Raw genomic sequence first — 19,056 nt, forward strand, 5'->3', positions numbered from 1 at the left:
GAAGAAGACGTAAGAAGATGCTGGATGACCTTGGGGACAGAAGAGGATACTGTCATTTGAAGGAGAAAGCTCTAGATCGCATTAAGTGGAGGAATTGTTTTGAAAGAGACTGTGGACCTGTCGTCTTGACAGATTACTGATGATGATGATGATGACATGTTTTGACCTTATAAGATCATCATACGTAGTTGCTGGATTTAATTACTTTTTCAAGGTGAGTGTTCTAAAGCTTGGTTAAAACTAGTTCCAATGTGTTCAGTTTCGTTAAATTTAGTTAACACTTTTAACTTAATTCAGAATTCTAAACGGTCGAGCACAGCTCTGCGTTTCATGCACATAAGCCTACAGCTCACCGTATCCAGCAATACTAGAAGCAGTTATTCTTATGTGAGTTCATCCATTGTCCCGGGTCCTTTCTACGTTTTATGACCACGGTCAACAAATAAAAAAAATAACTGAAATTTATGTTTACATCTCAGGGTAACATATCGTAGTTTTCCTGGAATATTTTACATGAAATTACAAGCGAGGAAATTCCGTTTACAGTTTGAGTTATTCATTGGGAGTAAACGAATAAAATACATATGCACATAGAATTTTTGCGTCATAAGTAAAGCAAATATACTTGGAAGTTCAACACATGTCTCCTTATTGACACAAATAATTGTGACATGGAAACTCCATCAACACTGGTACCAAACTTAAGCATCATCATCACATCACCACGATCACCATCGTCATCTTCATATGCCTATGATGGCCACTTTTTTTTCAGGACTTCCTGTATAGGAACTCTAAAAGGGAATGCTGTTGTCTTTAGCAGCTGAACAGAATGGAAATTGTTGCAACTAACAAAGAGCAGTCATGAAAGCCAAGGTCCACATTCACGTCATTCTTTCATTACTGTTCACAAGGAGAAGCCTAAGGCATGAAAGTTAAGTAACACATTTAAGTCAGCTATGTGAGAGACGGTCTGAGGCACGTGGTACTCGAATGTTCGGACCGGGCGTTCAAATTCCATCTGGGGCATGGACGCGTGTCCGCGTTTTTTTCTGTTTGTGTTGTCTTGTGCCGCCCATGCGAGGGTCCAATCCCCTATGCAAGGAGCCTTGCCAAATTCCTGCAAGATTAGCAGTTTCAAAACCGAATTTTGAACTGGAGAAAAGTCATGGAGCGGAAAAGAAAAAGTATAACGCCTGCTTCTTCAAAAATTCCACCCATAATGTTATTTTATTATTATTACTATTATTAGATGGGGTGGGTTTCCCCATGCACTTAGACCAGTTATTGGTCCATTGTGCGTCCCCCTTTAATTTTTACTGTCCCCATACCCTACCGGTACTGGTGCGTGCTATCAGCCCCGTTCAGCCAACGAGGTCGGCCGTCGGTACCTGATATTTTCCCCCATCTACCAGAGGCATTGGAAACTACTTGGGCTGGAAATTGTTGCCTAATTTAGCTCAGAGGTCTCCTAGAGACACGGAACTCATGGCTTAAAGTCCCTCCCGGAGGACCTGTTCCCTGAATTTTTCTGCGCTTAAAAATTCCACGACCTCCGCCGGGTTTGAACCCGCGTACCTTGAGTCATGAGGTGGGAACGTTACCCTTAGACTACGGAGGCCGCTTTCCACCCATACAGTACAGTGTCCATAACTATACATCGATAATGATACTACTTAATGACCCATCTACTATATATCTACTGCCCTTTGTTGGACCTTGGCCGCTTTTCAGTTTCTTCATCATTTACACAATCGGTACGACTCCTTGAACGGGGACCAGCCCGTTACAAGGCCGCTACCTGCACACAGATAAACACAGACATCCATGCCTCAAGTGGGATTCGAACCCGCGAAGACAGTTCATGCCTCAGGCCGCGCGGACACTGATCGGTTTAGTGGTCCATCTTGTGCGTAATTCCAACTAGCATATCATACGCCGACAACGGTAAAAATTCCGCGCCAGCTTATACCCGTTGGGTGGAAACTACTACATAGCGTCTGTAGATAGGCCTTTGGTACGATACATCTCTGTTCCAAGTTTCATACGCAGACAGCTCCAATAGTTCAACAGGCTAACTCCATGGAGCTGAGTTGCTCAGAACTGTCTAACACTCACTCTCCTTAAACCGAAGGCTGATTACAGAATTTGCTCTTTTCAATCCTTCTTCAGTTATCTTAAAAAAACAGCACTTTTTAATGGTCTATTATCACACACCATTTAAGAATCCTACATTACGTGGCGCTACTGCCGATCCACCTCCGAAGCTGTGAATTTCAAGATTTAAATAAAGTAGGCATAAAAAGTCTCCAGATGATGCTCCAACTGAAAATGATTTGTTTGTACCCGCAAAATGTGCGAACACCTTTTATTATTAAGAATATTTTTATTGCTAGTGGGGTGGGACTAAGTCCCTTTTACTGCGGCCACTTCTGGCCTATTGTACCAGCCCCAGATGATAGGTGAGGGTGATTGTGGAGCAACTGGTGGAATGAAAATTGGCAGGGGAAACCGAAGTATTTGGAGAAAACCTGCCCCAGCGCCACTTTGTCCACCACAAATCCCACTTGACCAGACCCGGGATCGAACCCAGGCCGCCGCGGTGGGAAGCCAGTGACTAACCGCTTGAGCTATGGTGCGACCTTTATTATTAAGAAATTAAAAATACAGCAATTTAACATCTTTGCGAGGAGAATTTTGTCACTGTTTATACTAATATACATCCGTGAATGAACTCTGTCTTGTCGAAACGTTACAAATCGGGCGACAGAGAAATATCAGACTGCAGTTTTATGTATGGCAAAGTCCACATTTAGTCTATACCAGTAATGAATAACCCGCGGCCCGCCAGTGTACTTTAAACAGCCTGAAAAAAATAATGTAACGCTGCACATAAAATATAATGAATTATACCTAACAGGTAAATCATAAATAAATGCATATAAGCATGGTTCATTTTATGTTTCGTTTTCTTTTCATTACCTAATGAAGAATTATTATCGGTTCACCTTGACTGTAATTAGAGTAAGCGATAGCCAACTTCTAAATGCACACTCCTGCAATATCTAAACAGCGTGTCTAGCGGAATACCAAAAACGATTAAGTGGACATAACACGTGGACTGAGAGACAGTACTGCTGTTTGGATCAACGTGTCAACTGCAGAAAGAGCGCTCAGAAATAGAAAGCGCACATGCCATCAGCATCGTGTATTTTAGGGTTCGTAACAGCATCAAAATCACTTAAACATGTTGTTTCCAAATCTTTGTTTTCTACGATAAACAGTTATGAAACTTAACTCGAAACTGCGTCTTTCTTTCTTGCAGGAATTTTCCAAGTCGCAGTTTAGCACATCAATAAATGTGACATTCAGTAACAAAAATAAATATTTTCGCGCAGTCGCCATGATTGTAATTTTTAGTATAATGGTATCAGCACATAAAACAGTAAAGATAAAGTTGTCCCGGTGCTTAAATACATAATTAAGCATTATGACATGATGGCGTACGGGGGAGTAGTTGTATAGACCCACATTTTCTTGACCTCGGCACTAGCTGGAGGTGAGTGGTCAGCTTCACGCCCCAGCCGCTTTACCCCAGGGAAAGAGCCCCCGGTGCCCATTGGATAGGAGGTAGGATGGACACCAGAGCCGGCCTCGACTCAGACTCCTTAGTCGTCCAGCCCGCAGCCACAATATCCCGGCTCCCCAGCACATAAGAAGTTTAATGCAAAATTTTTAAGTGTACATCGCGTTCTGCTTAATATCCAGGACGTCCTGCGTTCCAATATCATCCCGAAGAGTGGGTATCTTGAAGGTTTTTGTAGCTTTCTTCTGTCATCCTAGATGTCGGAATAGCATCCCAAATTATCACACAGAACCTTCTTTCCGCGTCCTTCCCCATTCGCTGTTTATTACTCATCCTAGTAACACTCATAACGTCGCTAAATACACCACAAATAAAAATACAGATCCGTACTAGTGGCATGTAATGGTTCATTGGCTACTGACATCAAACTGAAACGCCAAATACGGAATTCCAGTGACCGCTATGCCGTTGCTTTACGGTGAACAAAAATACGATCCTACACTGCGAGGCGATTCAGTCGCTCCAATTCAGAATTTCGCAAGATGTAAAGTTATCATGATCATCATATGCATAAGGAACTTACCATCAGATTATTTTCAAAAAATGCTTGCCACCCTTCACTATCTAAACACTAAAACACACACACGACTGTAATTGTACTGTTTTTTATGGGTGTGCGGCACCTGTATCATCTGAACCGATTTTTCTTCTTCTTCTTCTTCTTCTTCTTCTCCAGCCTTTACGTATTGGGCCCACCGGCCTGTTCCAATCCTGACTTCTGAAATGATGGCTCATACAGGCAGTTCGTATGGCTCCTTGGACGGGGGATCATTCCATCGCGAAAGTCTCTACCTACATAGTACAAGACAAACACAGAGAAATGCGTTTATCCATACCCTGAGTGGGACTCGAATTCACGATCGCAATGTTCAAGCTGTCGAAGAAAGCATGTACCTCAGACCGCGCGGCCAGTGTGATCGGATCCTTGTCTACTAAGCTGAAAGTTCGCTTGCTTTACTCATACTTTGTGATCATAACTCGTGTCCAGGAAAGAAACCCCCCATAAAAATGAATTACTCACAAAGAAGATACAAGGATGAGCATGACGTAACACTAAAACATGGACTTTTAAGTCTGTAGTGCATGCTGTAGGAAAATACCTCTTCGAAGGCCTGGGACACATGAGAGACTAATTTTAAAAGCAATCATGGAGTGACCTTGATGGCGAGGGCTAGACTCAGTGCAGCTATATATGACTACATCTCCAATCAATTTAGCTCCTGTCCACTTTAATTATTGAAACTGTTACGCACAACTCTGTATTCGCAAGGGTTATGATCTCAAGTAAGGTTACTAGCCCTGAAAAACAGATGCATGTAGGCCTCCCATTTAATTAACAATAGTGTGGCATGCAGACCCGTTCGTAGGCAACAACCGCGAAAGAAGCACCTATATAACCTTAAAGTCAAAAGCGTTTAGTCCTTGTGCTTAATTATTTCAGCACTACCCCATGAAGGCGTATAAGGGAGTGGATGTATAGATCCATATTTTCTTGACCTTGGCACTAGTTAGAGGTGAGTGGTCAGCTTCTAGTCCTGAACGCTTTACTCCCGAGGAAAGAGACCCCGGTTCCCATTGGATAGGAGGTTGGGTGGACCCCAGAGCCGGTCTGGATGACGTAGAGAAAATTTTTGACCCTACCGGGACTCGAACTCCGGCCCCTCGGTCGTCCAGCCCGTAGCCAGTCGCTGTACCGACTGCGCTATCCCGCCTTAGTGTTTTTAATTAATTCTACAGCCTACAGCAGTTTCCTCGCCTACAATTTTAACACCTGATGATGATCATTTCGGTCGAAACATGTCTAAATTTTTAAAGTTAATGGCTTTTATTAAGTTTTAGTAAGTTGCGGCACGTAAGACTGTAAAACTAATAAAAACACTACGCGAAAAGTGCAACAGGATGCTACAATATAATAAAAGCCGTTACTAGGTAACGGCATATCGGGTACCACTGCCAGTAGAGGGCCGACCTCGCTGGCAGAAAGGGGAGATAGCGGGTACCACTATCGGTAGGGTATCGCGACAGTAGAAATTAAAGGGGGACGTACAGTAGACTATTAGTCGCGGTGCATGGGGAAACCCACCCCCTCTATACTGAATAACTGAATATCAGGTAACGGCTTGGCAAAAAACGAATGTTTCCACGATAACTGCAGAGCAATATTGGAACGGTGTTTTCTGTGTAGTCCGTGCCGAGATGTTATAAGCAGGGCAGTTAGTAAGAGTCAGGGTCATTTAGTTTTCTCATAAATTTACACCCCCTGAGGCTCATCTTACACAGAATAGACGGAATATCCCTTTTGTCAATCATGTAAAATATCTCCGTGTAATCTGTGATTGAGGATTATATGAAGATTGCACATAGATATGACTGAAGCCAAGGACTTCAGAACGTTTATTAGAATCTACTCCCTATTCAGATGTGAGAGTTTTAGCGCCAACATTAAAGTAATCCTCCATAAGGTACTGATCAGATCAATAACGATTTTCAAGTCTGGAAATTAGCGGCAGACACCCACCTCTTAAAATTACAGCGCGTGCAAAACAAAGTTCTGCGCACCACTGGAAATTTTCCAAGGTAAAAACCGGTATGCGATTTGCACACAGCTTTTAACCTTCTGTATGTACGAGTATATGATTATATAACAAAATTGTGCAGGCAACAAGTACAAAATCATGAGAATGAACATATTCGAGGTATAGGACAAGGCGAAGAAAACACAGGAGGCTTAAACTTGGCGGTGATTAAGCTTACGGCCATTTAAGTGACTAAGCTGCGGTTGTTGCATAAGATACGTTAAGACAGGCATGATCTGCTTTGCAAAGCCTGGACTAACATCACTCACTGTTCTCCGGGAAGGCATGATTGGGTGGAAAATACGATGGGCGAAGATGCACGAAACCAAACTGTAAAATGAAATTTCGTGGTCAGATATTGCTTTTGGGGAGTCTACCGTGAATAAGGGCAATGGCAGCCACGCCCGTGGCAGGCAGCCTTCCATCCCTACACTTTTTAAACGGAAAGCAACATGGACTTCTCACGATATTCAGATTTTGGGGGAAAATAACATGGGTTCCCGAACTCCTCTCTGTATTCCTCCTGAGGGCACACTTTCCATTAGCGCAAGATAATATCTACAGTAATAAACTTTCACGCAATAACCTTATATCAGAGCCAGTCAGTGTATTGTAACGGGTCTGATCAACGCGTTGCCAGGCAGCAAGCTCTGTGAACACGGTCCAATACGCAACAATATAGAAAGCTGTGTTTTCCGTGTCTGCGGTGACGTAAAAAACAGTAGGTAGTGATCACGTGACATATGTTTCCTGTGATGCATGTCCGTTCCGCGGTTATATAAGTAAGATTCCAGGATGATTCAGGGCAGTTACGAATGAGGAGTAGCGGCATAAACATGCGAACAAGTAAGCTGGAGAAGTACATCAGTAAGCAGCAGGAGTACAGCTGTAAGCTGCAGGAGTACCGCAGTAAGCGGTAAGCTGGAGAGCGAATTGGAACTAGGAGTAGAGAAGAGCACAAGAAGTCAGCCTGTGATCATTTAACTTGTGATTTGAAGACTTCATGTGTGCTGTAGCGCAGTGGTACTGGGAGTGCGTGATTTTGGGGGACTTCTATAGTTCCTGTGTTATAAACCCGCGAAGACTAGTGGAGATAGACTGAAGAGAGTAGCATGAAGTGCTTTGTAGTATGAGAATCAGTAACAGTATCATAATTAACAATCAAGTTCCTTCCGTCAAATGTGACACTTTTTTAAGTTTTCCACCTCGTCAGCACCTGCCTTACATGTTTCGGCTCACCACGGAGCCATCATCAGAGGCATTTATAGTAGAAAAAGAAATCATGATTGTTAATTGGTTAATGTGACGGACCAGAATGAAAGACCTTAAAAGTATCATAATTATTTGTAGTTATGACCTGTAAGTGGTCAATAAATCCAATTACCAATCCGAACCCCGTCTTTAGTCACTGTAACACGTGACAGTATGATATCCATAAGCTGTATCAGCTGCAGACGTTTCTGTCCAATAAGAGGTTGCGGAAGTGCATTATATTTGGTTCTTATTTTATGTTTTACGGATACTGTGTTACGATTTCACATAACAGTTACCTGAATTTGGAATAGCAACTCATTTGAGCCAGAGAGTAGGTCAGCACTCTCACAATTCTCCAACGGAAACTCTCCGCTTCTACAGGAAATACAGACATTTGAAGCCATGACGAAGAGAAACTCCTATGAAAGCACGCATAGTATCATTAACGCACAACTGTTCACGTTCAGCAAAGAGGATGGGTACCAGTCTCCGGCAGTGGTTCTCAACCTTTTTTTACTGATCCAAGGACTGCTAAAATAACACGGATTTTCAGCGGCCCGGAAGCTATCTACCATGCACTGTATAATACCTATAATTAACAGTCTCCAAATATGTTACTAACACGTCTACATATATTTACAACATAAAAATTAAAGGCTTCCATGTCGTATTAAAATCGAAAAGAGGTCATTTTCACGTACATTGAACATGTATGATACGGAATTGTGCACGACGGCGCAAATTTTTTGTCATCAGAAATAGGGGCACGAAAAATATGTAGCCATAAGATTCAGAATCGACAGTTGTGGTAATACACTGTGACGCGCAGCCTAAGGCCGAAATATCGAAGTCCAAGCAAACGTCCATTGCCAACCAACGGCTGGGTAAACATTGTTTCCGCAGTGAAGTCAGCCATTGCTAGGTAACGATTGGCTACACACGTTCCGAGATTACACTGTAAACAAATATACGGCAGCAGATATGGTTATCACGGTGATTACAATGGCTTCCAACACAACGGGATCTCAAAGAACAAAGTAGAACCCTTCGAGGCGGTGTCTGTTATCACGGCCGCCTAACAGTTATAAGCCGTGTAGATGCGGGGATCCCCGTGTGGAGGCGGGGTCGAATGCCTCCACCGTGACCCTGCGAGTCGCAGGAGGAGACGAAAAGGGAAGTCCCAAATCTGAGACAGTAAAATATGGTCTCGAGTCCCAAGGGACTCAGACCCGAGAAAGACTGCACTGGCAAGGGCCAGCAGCATATACAATAGGCAGACCCGTCCTCTTGTCAGAGAGGGCGCCCCACAAAAACAAGACCGTAAATGCCAAACAGTAATAAATATTTGGTCATGATCCCTAGATGGGGCAATGTGACTTGGACTTGGAGATGCGGGGAAAATGTGAGGCTTAAACTTGACGGTGGTCAAGCTTACGACCGTTCAAATGACTGTAGCATCAGATATGTAAGTTAGTCATGATCTGCTCTGTAAAGCCTGTACTGACAGAGGACTTGCGTGTAGTGCAAAAGGAAGAACTTTCAATAACATGTTATATGTGCGAAATATACACTTGACGAAAGGCCAGGCGTATTCATAAGAGACAAACCCATCTTCTCGTCAGACAGGATGTTACATAAGGACTATTACCGCAAGAGTTCAGTTGGGAAAAAAATCTCTGGTCGTGGTCCTCAAGGGGTCTGACGCCAAGACGAACTGATTGGCGGTAAACCGTCAGTCGTAAAGCGACGCCACTGTTGCCCTGCGAGTCGTAGGAGGCGACGAAAAGGAAAGTCTCGAATCTGAGAAAATAAAATGTGGTCATCAGTCCCACGGGACCCGTACCCGAGAAAGAATGCGCTGTCGAGGACCAGCAGCAATTGTAAATAAACCCGTCCTCTAGTCAGAGAGAGCGCCCCACAAACCCGCAACTGTCTGACAATAATAAAAAGCTGCTCGTAAGCCACAGATGGGAGACTGGCCGACGGTCTAACATAAGACTCGACTCCAATCAAGGACAGATGTCAGAAGTGAATTAGTATGCTTTCGAGGCACTGACACACAGGCAATACACATTTTATTTTATGTCGTGTAGTTACAGCTACCTTTAGAGTGTTACCATAGTTCGTAGTAACGAAGTGTCACAGTAAGATTTAAAGTGCTATAACTAATTGTAGTTCCGACTGGTGAATATCCAATAAACCGACTCATCGAACAAACCTGCGTCTAAAGTCACTAATACACGTGACCATATTTATTAATTTATACAAAATACAAATAAGAGTTTATGTACCGTCAAAAATTACATTTTCGAACGGAGCGCTCAAGAGATCTTTTGCAATGGTGGCTTATGGTATCCGTAATACAGTAGTAGTTCTCAACCCTAAAATTTACTCAGCTGACCCTACATGCAGTTTCTCATAAACTCCCCAACACGCGAAATGCTGATATCTTAAATATGTAATGTTGGCGTGCAATATGTTTCAGATATATTGTAGGCCTATATACGTTTAACATTTAAATATAAATTAATTTACGTCTATTAAAGGTTTTTTTCAAAATTAACTGAAGTTTACTTAAGTTTGCAAATATTTCCATAATTGACTGAACCATTTGTTTTCTTGGAGATCTACCTATAAAAGACTCAGGCAGCGCCATCACTTACATCTTACATGTAATGCATATTTATATATTGTATGTGAACCTATAAATTCAGGTGAGCTGAAGCATCGTTCATATATTATTGACAACTTCGGAAATCTTTTGGTGTGTGTTCAGGAGACAAGTGCCTTTTGTTAGTTTAGAATGTACGCACAGTGCCATGTTTGTTTAATTATCTCGAAAATTATAATATCCACGGAAAAGTGTACTGGACTTAAAATGCGTATTTCAGTGTCCTCTAAAATTGTTGCTAGAAACAGGTTACGATAGCGATACGCGGAAAAAAAAAAAATGAGAGTATGTCTTTATACAAGGCCGCGCCATAGCTCAAGCGGTTAATCGCTGGGTTCCCACCGCAGTGGCCCGGGTTCGATCCCGGGGTCTGGTCAAGTGGGATTTGTGGTGGACAAAGTGGCGCTGAGGCAGGTTTTCTCCGAGTACTTCGATTTCCCCTGCCAATCTTCATTCCACCAATTGGTCCACAATCACCCTCACCCATCATCTAGGGCTGGTACAATAGACCAGAAGTGGCCGCAGTACAAAGGACTTAGTCCCACCCCACTAGCAATAAAAAAATGTTTATACAAATTTTCATAGTCACCAATATCAAATTTAATAAAAATGCGTTCAGCAGCTCTCTTACTGATTCACGCGCACAGACGGGCGGGCGGACGGATGCATAGACTGAGCTACTTTCATGACAGCTTTACAGGGTTACAAACGCTTCAATGGGGGATCAGTCTACAAAGAATATACATATATACAGTAAAACCTGCCTTAAACGGGCCCTTTATTAAACGGAATTTGTCTTAAACGAAATATTTTCAGGTCCCTTGATTTTGGGGGCTGAAAAAAATATGTTAAATATCCTAGATTAAACGGAAACTGTCTAACGCGGAAACGGAAATCAAAATAAGCCTTTATACGGAAAAATTCCAGTCTTCCAGAATGCATCATTTAGAAGAACTGTAGGCATCCTATACATTCTACAGAATTTTGTTTTCTCTAACTTTTTCAATTCGGCTTTTAACGGTACTGCATTACCTACACTGAAATTCAATTGAACTGTTTGCCCTTCCGGAAATTTTACTCAGTAAAGGCTCCAAGCCTACATTTTTACTTTAGTCTAGCAGTTATCATGGCTACAAAGACAAGAGTTGTGCTTGAGCTTAACACAGCAGTAAAAGTGATTCATGCGAGTGAGCGAGGTAACTTGTCTATTAAACAGATCATGAAGATGTTTAACGTCGGTAAAACTCAAGTATGAGATTCTAAAGAAGAAAACGGAAATAGACAAAGGCGTGCAAACAGAACCAGACACAACAGATATCGATGCATTAGTTCAGAATTTTAAAGTCGAAAATGAAGAAAGGAGGAGGAGGAAGAGGAAGAAGAGGAAAATGACATTGTGATAGAAGAAGAAAAGCGGAGTGACAACTTATTGAAGGTGCTGTCAACAGTTTAAAGGAACTGCAAGAATTTGCCGTACAACGAAATGATTCAGACAAGCTTAGTGTAATTTCGCAAGCTAAAGTGTTTGACGTGTGGGAAATCATGCAGCCAAGAGAGTAAACTGCATGCAGAAAACTTTGCATATGCTCACTGACTATAGTTTGAATAAATTAATGAATATGTTACTTTATTTTGTCTCAAATATGTTCATGTCCTGGTTTAATTATTATAGTATGCCTTGATTAAACGGATACCTCGCTTCAGCAGAAAACATGTTCTGGACCTTTGAGATTTCGTTTAAGACTGGTTTTACTGTATATAAAAGGTTAAGGCACATTCAAGATGTTTGAGGTCATCAAGGTCCTCAGCTCTCGTTTTTTGTTATGATAAATGTTTAACGCAATATAAGGACAAGCAACGCCTAACTGCATGCTATGTTATATATATGTATAACGGGCTGCATCTGTAATACATTAACAACTTGGTCAGTGATGTATGTACAACTTCAAGACACACATTTGGAGTTTGCTTAATCCATCTGCACCTATGAACATAGCAGAAAATGATATGCCTGCCTAAAATGACATACAAAAGCTTTTCGCGTGCGTGTTGCATGAAATATAGGCACGGCGCTTGAGAGAGAGGTTCAGGTTGTTTTCAAGTTTGTGATGACATCAGAAAACATCATTATGTCAAAGATGAATTTCCGAAAAAATAAAAGATGCCAGCTTTCTTTATATTAGAATAAGATGAATTATACATGAGTAAATAACATATTTACGTTACATATTTCCACCACAGTAATACTACTGTATTCCTGTGACGGCGAAGATGTCAAACACGGCAAAAATTCTGATCCGTCACCATGTTTGTAATTTTTAACATAGCAAAACTTGTGCAGTGGTCTTTTCTGTAAAGTTGTCTATGCATGTACCGCGAAGTAGACTACGAGAAAGTGGCGGTAAAGGGCCACACACATTTTAAACCACGGCACTACATGACGAAAACCCAGCTTCACGCTCCGGCCGCTTTACCATCCCCCCACAATACAATGCCCTCGGTACCCATTGAACAGGCCGGGGTTATCCCGACAGGAATCAGTCCCTGATGTCTGTATTCTTAATGACAGGCAATAGCTTCAGTTATGTGCTATGGAAAGTTTCCTCTGTCAACATGAACACTGCCACAAATATTACAGTTATACGTATACGAAGCAACTCCATATGACTGTGCATGAAAACGTTTAATAATATCCACAGAAATGAATGGCAACATGCAATTGTTGAACGACGTATTTTATAAATAAAATCTTCCTAGTTACTTACGTAGAAAGGCGATGTTTTCTATTGAAATGTACAAAATTTAATTAATCACAGTACAGTATACATAAGTATTCTGACCGGTGTCCCTTTGACAATCGATTTTTCCCACGTTACTGCACCGTCAAGACATTTTCCTTAGAACGAAATGTGCTTGCTGCAACTAAGTCAATTACAGCATTGACGTCAACACATTAATAACAAAAAGTAATCCTACCGGCTACGAGGACGACAAGTGCGCAGGTATTTCCACGGAGTAAGACCTCACGCAGAACCGTCAAAAAACATCTCACCAACCCTTTCGCATACACAACACTGCCAACGCAGAGGAAACAGCCAAGCCGTAAATGTTGGCGTCCCTTGCACATTATCTCATGCCAAGAGGCGCCTTCTAGTGGGAGCAATGTGAATTACTGCCAGCAATATAACCGCCATTTTTAAATTAGCAATGTGCATGTGAGAGCGCCCGCGATGGTTTTACCAACATACAACGGGATATACAGGCCACTCAGGTTCATTTCAGACTCGTAGAACAAATGTTAATGGCGTGACCGTTGCGCGGCCACATTTTACAATGTGCTTCAATATTATTTTCAGCCTAAAGTGGCAATGTTGCAAGAAGAAACGAAAATGAATAGCTTACCTATATAATTTATTGCTATGTATTTACTTAGGGTGTCGCAACAGTAGCTTTTGAAATGCCTATAGTTTGCGTAATTTCACTTTCAATCCAGCTGCATTTTCAAATTAGAACTGCTTTCGAACCTTTCAGAAAATCTCTCTGCCCCTCATTTATTGAATATATTTATCAGAGATTGATGATGGACACAAAGATATTACCCGGAACTTTGAAAATCGATTCCATCTTGACACGGCTGATTTCGCCGTGCAAGCTTCAGATCTTACGTAACTACATTATTTCTGAAAATTTTACTTTTAATGTAGGTCTACTTACAATAAAGTCGAAACAGTCTGTCGTTCTTTGCTTCTAAGCACTTGTCCACATGTATGCTGTACGAAACTGCTGTTTTCCTGAAGGACTTTCTCTTCTGGGGCCGGGGGGGGGCACGCGGCAGCGTAGTTGGTTGGGGCCCTATGCTACAAGCCGGAAGGTCGCAGATTCAAGTCCCGATGAGGTGGATTATTTCAATTTACGTAATCCTTCCAGCCGCACTATGGCCCTGGGGTAGACTCAACCTCAAGCAGAAATGAGTACCAGGATTCGTCCTGATGGATAAAGGACGGCGTAAGGCTGAAAACCTTACCGCCATCTGTGAGCCGATTGTCTAGAGAAAATGTAGCAGCCTCGACGTCTCACAACCACATGGGCCTTCACGGCCTGTAACAGGGATAGTTATATCTTCTGGGACATAGCACCGTGTAGCCCGTTGAGAGCCAACCGACTTTTCGGAGGAATATGTCGCATCCATCTTCAGGATCGAAGAATAAGGAAAGAAAGAAGCCAGCGCGAAGCAGGCCGTAATGATAAATCTGCTTTTAAAGGACTACACTGCGTTATATCCCAGAAGATAGAAATATTCATAACCACCGCTGTGAGAACCTCAAATCCTACATATTGTTATCCTTTTTTTAGTAATGTTACTTCATAGTACCACGGCAAGAAAGAATATACAGATAATAATTTTTAGCGCACTGGACGGACTAAATTAGAATAATCGACGTCAAAGAGACTCTGGTATACCTAGCAAGTAAACCCATGACAAATCTGTAATTGGACCTACGCTGTTATTATAGAAATGTTGCTAAACTTTCGTCCAAATGAGCAACCTGTGAATTGATTCCACTGCTTACGTTAATAAGACTTTACAATCCGGTGGCGGAGGAGAGAAACGGGAAATCTGGCTTCTTATGGGCGGCGCCATTGGACATCAAAGCACGCGACGGTCGGATAGGTATAATCAACAATGATATGTGAGGGTGCGAAACTTCTTCTTTCACCTTCTAAGGATAAATATTTGAGTACAAAACGCTGAGAAGAGTATTTAGACTTAAGAAAACGAGAAACCTCGAGGCTTGAATATAGATGGGAGAATATTAAAACGGATCTTAGGAAAGAGTGTGTGAGGCTGTGGCTTGGATCGAACTGTTTCAGGATACGGTCTAATTCGTAACATGGTAATGAATTTTCAGGTTCCAGAAGACAGAAGAACTTACTGGCGAGCTTCGTAACTGTGAATTTTTAAAGAAAGGCCGTGAAGTTAATTAACCAACGACATATAAATCGAAATACTGGTAGAAACCAACAACAGCAGAAGGAAAGTTTCTGCTGCTGTTGGTTTCCTTGTTCTTATTTCTGGACTATGTTGACAGAGGCGAAAACTTCCTCCGAAAAGTAGACTGTCGTCGAACTACACGGTGTTACAACGCTTAAGACCGTAATATCCAGCTTTACCACTAATTTTCATATTGTTGTAGTGTGTCTAATACAGGCCTACTGTAAGTAGCGAATAGCCAGTCGACTTTAAGCCCATTAACCCACAATCCATTCAAAAAGAGACCGTGGAAAAAGTACTTACTAGAAATAAAGTTTGCAGATCTAGTAATCTCCTGTGTTCATACCTCAAACGAGACATCTCAAAATCTTGATTTTCCTATGGTCTTCACCCCACTGTGTTGTGTTTCACAAAATTTAAATGAATTCAAAACCATGTTATATTTTAGCGTCCTGTTGCACTGATTTAAGTTCATGATTTGTTTATTCCGNTCCGAGGCCGTAATTCGAAACCAGGACTTGAATATGAGGAAATCCTGCCTACGTACAGGCGGAACATTAACAGTCAATTGTGAGAAGACTTAAATTTTCTTACTCCTATGATTGTGCCTTGCTGTACCCCTATCTGGAAGAAGAATAAAGAGTGAGGACTTCAGAGCCAAAGGACGAGAACGGTGATGTCTTCAATTGGAATTAGCACAATTTCCAGATACGAATTTTTACTTCAACGTACGTCATTTTGAGCCTTGATGTTAATGTAATTTATTCAGATACAAATCTGTAGTTGCAAAGCTAATCACAGAACAAGTAAAATTGTATTAGTCATAAATCATTTTTCTTGTATCTCATTACATATGTCAGAGACAGACAAACGAACTATTTAGGAGAAAACTAATATAGTTAATAACGATTTGAGCTTCTTGTGAAGTAATGGTTTGTTAGATTCTTATGGATCAAAATGAAACAACATTCAGTACAAGCAGACTTCACTACCCTACGTCACTGAAACCCCTTGAATAACTCGGATAAGAAATGTGTCAAGGCATGAACACATCCCTTTCAGAATGCGTTCTTTCAACTTGATTGCAGAAATACAAATCACGTAACGATGAATGAGCTGATAATTTAAGATTACTGAGTTTCTGCATTTTGCGAATGCTTTTGTACTCCTATATATTAGAAGTGCAATAGACTGACATCAGAACTCTTTATGAATGGTTAGTCTTACGATTCTGTTTTAAACGATATAAGCAAACACAAATTCCAATGCTTCTGGAATAGAACTAAGGCCATTTATGGCTACTGAAACATACTATTTAGAGGTTAACTGTTATTGCAGGACTGATCCCTCGTCTAGTTAGTGTATGTGAACGTCTCTCTAAGTTGTAATCTTAACAGGCTATCTATCGTCTCTTCTAAAACTTCCCTCTCATTTCTCCATAAAGGGCACTAGCTTTTCGTAAGATAAACCGTGACCTCCATGAGCTACATTCTCTTTTTCCACCGAATGATGTGGGGATATATCACAAATATTGAGGTCACTAAATGGTATGAGACAACGAAAGTTTTCATTGACAGAAATAAACTATAAAATTTCGTCAATAATTTGCACCCTACTTTTATATTGGCTTGAAAGTTTGTGTATTTTTTCTGGAAAAAAAAGGGGGGGAACATTACGCAGGTCAATCGAATTCTCAGCCATTACTTTATTTCTATCCGTTCAATTAGGATTACGAACTCTTTAAGACTGTTCTACATAAAATTCTTCCAAATTTTCGGTGTCAAAACGCCTCTCTGTGAAATACAGCCATACGTTATTTAACAGCAATATATCTGAAGGTATGTATTGTCGTATGAGATAACAGGATGATTCTGACCTGTGAATGGTGAAAGAGAGTGTAGGAAAGGGTGATGACATTTTTAAATGTACTGTCCGTTTTTCGTCATATATTTCAATTTTCAGCGTGATCTAAAATAAGCAGATGCTTTAACGTGACTGCTTTTTAACTGATCATTTCGATAATCCATTAGAAAAAATGAAGAAAAATTGGAAAAGAGATAACTTTGAAGGCCTAATAAGAGTTTCATATTTTTCGAATGTCTGTCGCTATGTATCATTTCAAAGTCCTAAATTAAGTGTCAACATCATCGCTTCCTCCTCAAAATGTCGGCGTCCGCCATGTTATTACTATTCATTTCAGGAAATCGGATAATAAAATTTGCCTACTAGTTTGTTGAAAGTCGATCATCTTGTTCGAGAGCTGAAACGCAGACAAAGACAGGCAGCATAGTGATCTCAATAACCTAAATTCTTCCCCCTTAAGGAAAGAAAGTAGGTTAAATAGTGTCTTCCTTCGTTGTCCGTGTACTTGTAGTGACAAAAGAACTGTGTGTAGAAAACATTAAGGGTCGTGCTATATACGTTATTCACTCTCACTTTCCAGGTGTTTTGGTTGCGTACTGGTCAAAACAATGCTTAGCTGATATTGTGGGGGTCTGTCGCCGCATCTATCCTTCATACATTGGATAGCGGTAGAGGAGGGGAAATCGCATTGAACCCCAGATCCTTGCAACTCCGAAATGTCTGACAACTGAAATTTGTTCCTGTGCTCTTGTGGTTAAGTTCGATTGCTATTGTCAAGTGTGTGTCGTTTTGAAGTATCTTTGATTCAATACCACATGAAGGCTTTAATCTGTGCATTTACAATGTAAAACAGTTCTGTCCTTCGTGTCTTTCCTTCCTCCCTGATTGGTGGTTATCACCATAATCCTACTATAATTTTGGCATGATGCATAATGCAGTCTCCAGCGGGTTTTTTTTTTTCACTAGGAATCAGTGCAGTTTGGTGCATAAAACGATTTAGTGATGTTTAGAAGACTTAGCACCATTCCACACGACAGTGATAAATGATACAGTGCATGCGTGATACCATATACTTCGGTTCCCAAAAGGTGAATTTAATGAAAGCATGAATAATTTAGTGTCTGTTCCTTGCAGTGCACTTTCGTGTGGTTTAATGACTTAAAGAGCCTTGTTATTGTTCACATTATACATTATTGTATAAGATTTTTACGAAGAATGTATGCAGGCGATTAGTCTAATACCTATAGTCGTAAATACAAGCATTAAAAGAATATGATTTAAAGCAATCTACACAACCGTAAGTTCAGAAAATTTAATTTATGTAAGAGGAGTGACTAGAATTTATAATCTTTATGGTATGCATGAACTTAATTGTTGTGTAGACTGCCTCAAATCATATTCTTTAAGTGAATTATACAAAACAAGATGCATACCATAAAGACTGCACGCATTAAATACATTTTTAAGTCATAATAAAGAGTTACATTACTTCTGTACAGCTTATTGTAAGGACAGTCCTGTAGAAGAATAGATGATTTCCTTACCTGATTACGTATATATGACGATACAGTCGTAACAGTTCTGTTTGTACACTATAATAAGTAGTGTACAATGTGACTCAGAAGAACTCTATTCTTTGCAAAGCTCACTGCCCTTTTACCGGATGGTTGATAACAACTGATGAAGAATAGAGATTAAAATATTCTGATGGTTCTGTTTAATTCTCATTGGTCTGTAACGTTCCTTGTCTTCTTATGTTTAAATGGATAAATAGACAAGAACCGTGATTCTCTGAAATGCGTTGAGCACGTTGCCAACCTTGCTTCTCTTTGTTGAAGGCCATGAGAACTTACGTCATAACGTGCATAAAGTAAACGTACTTGAACCGTGACTATTTGTGATACGTTAGCGTGTTACCAACCTTCCTTCTCTTTCGTAACATCCTGCAGAAGCGCATGTGGATTTACGGAATAAATTTTCCCTTAGTGAGGGGTGGAGTCCAACTGGGTCCACTCGTCACGGCGGCCAGTGATTTGCCTATTGTAGCCTGCCT

General features: G+C 41.0%; 1 protein-coding gene across 3 annotated transcripts in view; it reads right to left on the reverse strand.

The window, feature by feature from the left end:
- Positions 1 to 18,779, reverse strand: part of LOC111873082 (putative fatty acyl-CoA reductase CG8306) — a 45,988-nt gene extending 27,209 nt beyond the window's left edge. Inside the window, exon 1 of one of the 3 annotated variants that reach the window (XM_023867485.1) lies at positions 18,548 to 18,779. The gene's annotated coding sequence lies outside the window, so the exon portion shown is untranslated. Of the gene's footprint in view, positions 1 to 12,912; positions 13,084 to 13,123; positions 13,243 to 18,547 lie in introns of those variants that run through there. The other 2 variants (XM_023867483.2, XM_023867484.2) reach the window with 2 other exon arrangements.
- Between the last annotated feature and the right edge of the window lie 277 nt (positions 18,780 to 19,056).

Source organism: Cryptotermes secundus, unplaced genomic scaffold (genome assembly GCF_002891405.2).
Source record: "Cryptotermes secundus unplaced genomic scaffold, Csec_1.0 scaffold120, whole genome shotgun sequence".
NCBI lineage: Eukaryota > Metazoa > Arthropoda > Insecta > Blattodea > Kalotermitidae > Cryptotermes > Cryptotermes secundus.